Below are 4,034 nucleotides of genomic sequence, written 5' to 3' on the forward strand. Positions count from 1 at the left end.
CCGTTGTTTAAGAAGGGTGCCAGGCAAAAGGCGGGGAATTACAGGCCGGTTAGTTTAACGTCTGTGGTAGGTAAAATGTTAGAATCCGTCATTAAGGAGGAAATTGCGAGGCATCTTGAAGGGAATTGCTTGATAGGGCAGACGCAACACGGTTTCATTAAAGGGAAGTCGTGTCTGACAAATTTACTGGAGTTCTATGAGGATGTGTCTAGGGCGGTGGATAGAGGAGAGCCGGTGGATGTGGTCTTTCTGGATTTTCAGAAGGCGTTTGATAAGGTACCTCACAAGAGGTTACTGCAGAAGGTCAGAGGACATGGAGTTGGGGGTAGGGTGTTAGCGTGGATAGAGGATTGGTTGTCAAATAGGAGGCAGAGAGTGGGGGTCAATGGGTGCTATTCGGATTGGCGGTTGGTGACTAGTGGGGTGCCCCAGGGGTCGGTGCTGGGGCCTCAGCTATTTACCATTTATATAGATGATTTGGAGGAGGGAACCGAGTGTAGGGTGTCGAAATTTGCTGATGACACCAAGATTGGGGGAAAGGCAAATTGTGCGGAGGGTGTGGAGAGTCTGCAGAAGGATCTAGATAGGCTGGGCGAATGGGCCAGGAAATGGCAAATGGAATTTAATGTTGGCAAGTGTGAGGTGGTCCACTTTGGTAGGAAGAATGGTAGGAAGGACTATTACTTACGGGGCGAAAAACTGCAGCAGGCGACGGTGCAGAGGGACCTCGGGGTCCTTGTGCATGAGTCGCAAAAACCCAGCCTGCAGGTGCAGCAGGTGGTCAGGAAGGCGAATGGGATGCTGGCCTTCATAGCGAGGGGGATTGAATATAAAAGTAGGGAGGTCTTGCTGCAGCTGTATAGGGCATTGGTGAGGCCGCAGCTGGAGTACTGTGTGCAGTTTTGGGCGCCGCACCTGCGCAAGGATATTTTGGCCTTGGAGGGAGTGCAGAGGAGGTTTACTAGGCTGATACCGGAGTTGAGGGGGTTGAGCTATGAGGAGAGGCTGAATAAACTAGGCTTGTACTCGTTAGAGTTTAGAAGAATGAGGGGAGATCTCATTGAGACGTATAAGATGATGAATGGGATGGATAGGATAGAGGTGGAAAGACTCTTCCCGCTCAAAAAAGACAGTAGGACTAGGGGGCACAGCCTCAAGATAAAGGGGGGGCGGTTCAGAACGGAGTTGAGGAGGAACTTCTTCACTCAAAGGGTGGTGAATCTCTGGAATTCTCTGCCCGTTGAAGTGGTGGAGGCTGCCTCGCTAAATATTTTTAAGAAGCGGGTTGATGGGTTTTTGATAAGAGAGGGGATTAAGGGTTATGGGGAGAGGGCGGGAAAGTGGAACTGAGCCACGACAGATCAGCCATGATCTTATTGAATGGCGGGGCAGGCTCGAAGGGCCAGATGGCCTACTCCTGCTCCTATTTCTTATGTTCTTATGTTCTTATGTTAGTGATTTCCCTATGGTTGGTTCATGCTTTCTCCACCGTTGTTTCATGTTTTGCCCATCCAGCCAGACCCTAAGTCCCACTGGTTAATGTTTTCCCCACGGTTGGTCAATGTTGTGCCCCTGTTTCTCCAGGGACTATGTCCAACTGGTTAATGTTTTCCCCTCGCTTCTCCAGGGACTCTGTCCGACTGGTTCATGTTCTCCCCAAGCTCCTCCAGGGATTATGTCCGACTGGTTAATGTTTTCCCTTCTGCTTCTCCAGGGACTAAGTCCCACTGGTTAATGTTTTCCCCATGGTTGGTTCATGCTTTCCCCACCGTTGTTTAATGTTTTGCCCATCCAGGCAGAGCCTAAGTCCCACTGGTTAATGTTTTGCCTGACTAGTTAATGTTTTCCCCAGTTGGTAAATGTTTTCCCCGACTGGTTAATGTTTTCCCCACGGTTGGTTAATAATGTGCCCCTGCTTCCCCAGGGACTATGTCCAACTGGTTAATGTTTTCCCTTCTGCTCTAGGCACCAATCCACAATGTTTCAGCTTTCCCCGGCTTCTCCAGGGACAAGGTCCGACTGGTTACTGCTTTCATAAGAACATAAGAACATAAGAAATAGGAGCAGGAGTAGGCCATCTGGCCCTTCGAGCCTGCCCCGCCATTCAATAAGATCATGGCTGATCTGTCGTGGCTCAGTTCCACTTTCCCGCCCTCTCCCCATAACCCTTAATCCCCTCTCTTATCAAAAACCCATCAACCCGCTTCTTAAAAATATTTAGCGAGGCAGCCTCCACCACTTCAACGGGCAGAGAATTCCAGAGATTCACCACCCTTTGAGTGAAGAAGTTCCTCCTCAACTCCGTTCTGAACCGCCCCCCCTTTATCTTGAGGCTGTGCCCCCTAGTCCTACTGTCTTTTTTGAGCGGGAAGAGTCTTTCCACCTCTATCCTATCCATCCCATTCATCATCTTATACGTCTCAATGAGATCTCCCCTCATTCTTCTAAACTCTAACGAGTACAAGCCTAGTTTATTCAGCCTCTCCTCATAGCTCAACCCCCTCAACTCCGGTATCAGCCTAGTAAACCTCCTCTGCACTCCCTCCAGGGCCAAAATATCCTTGCGCAGGTGCGGCGCCCAAAACTGCACACAGTACTCCAGCTGCGGCCTCACCAATGCCCTATACAGCTGCAGCAAGACCTCCCTACTTTTATATTCAATCCCCCTCGCTATGAAGGCCAGCATCCCATTCGCCTTCCTGACCACCTGCTGCACTTGCAGGCTGGGTTTCCCCACGGTTGGTTAATGTTTTGCCCACTCCAGCCAGCACCTAAGTCCCACTGGTTAATGTTTTCCCCGACTGGTTAATGTTTTCCCCGACTGGTTAATGTTTTCCCCATGGTTTGTTAATGCTTTGCCCCTGCTTCTCCAGAGACTAAGTCCGACTGGTTAATCCTTTCCCCAAGCTTCTCCAGGCACCCAGCCCAACTGGTTAATGTTTTCCCCCTGCTTCTCCAGGGCCCAAGTCCCACTGGTAAATGTTTTCCCCGTGGTTGGTTCATGCTTTCCGCACGGTTGGTTAATGTTTTGCCCATCCAGCCAGAGCCTGTCCCACTGGTTAATGCTTTCCCCCTGGGTCTCCAGGGACCATGTCCCACTGGTTAATGTTTTCCCCGGAGTTGGTTAATGTTTTGCCCACTCCAGCCAGAGACTAAGTCCCACTGGTGAATTTTTTCCCCGGTTGGTTAATACTTTCCCCGGTTGGATAATGTTTTCCCCGACTGGTTAATGTTTTCCCCGACTGGTTAATGTTTTCCCCTCGGTTCTCCAGGGACCAGGTCTGACTGGCTAATGCTTTCCCCTCACTTCTCCAGGGACCATCTCCAACTGGTTAATGTTTTCCCATTGCTTCTCCAGGGACTATGACCAACTGGTTAATGTTTTCCCCGGCTGGTTAATATTTTCCCCGGTTGGTTAATGTTTTCCCCTACTGGTTAATGTTTTGCCCCTGCTTCTCCAGCAACTGGTTAATGTTTTCCCCTTGGTTCTCCAAGGACTATGTCCGACTGGTTAATGTTTTCCCCTCCCTTCTCCATGCACCAAGTCCCACTGGTTAATGCTTTCCCCCTGCTTCTCCAGGGACCAAGTCCCACTGGTTCATGTTTTCCCCACGGTTGTTTCACGATTTGCCCTTTCAGCCGCAGACTAAGTCCCACTGGTTAATGTTTTCCTCGTTTGGCTAATGTTTTCCCCCACTGGTTCATGTTTTCCCCTACTGGTTAATGTTTCCACCGGTTGGTTAATGTTTTCCCCGGTTGGTTAATGCTTTCCCCGACTGGTTCATGTTTTGCCCCACGGTTGGTTAACGTTGTGCCCCTGCTTCTCCAGGGACTATGTCCGACTGGTTAATGTTTTCCCCTCACTTCTTCAGGCACCAAGTCCAACTGGTTAATGTTTTCCCCCTGCTTCTCCAGGGACCAAGTCCCACTGGTTAATGTTTTCCCTGACTGGTTAATGCTTAGCCCCTCCTTCTCTGGAGACTAAGTGTGACTGGTTAATGTTTTGCCTTCTACTCCAGGGAGCAGATCCAACT

Source organism: Carcharhinus amblyrhynchos, unplaced genomic scaffold (genome assembly GCF_965287045.1).
Source record: "Carcharhinus amblyrhynchos unplaced genomic scaffold, sCarAmb.v2.hapA scaffold_47, whole genome shotgun sequence".
NCBI classification, from domain to species: domain Eukaryota; kingdom Metazoa; phylum Chordata; class Chondrichthyes; order Carcharhiniformes; family Carcharhinidae; genus Carcharhinus; species Carcharhinus amblyrhynchos.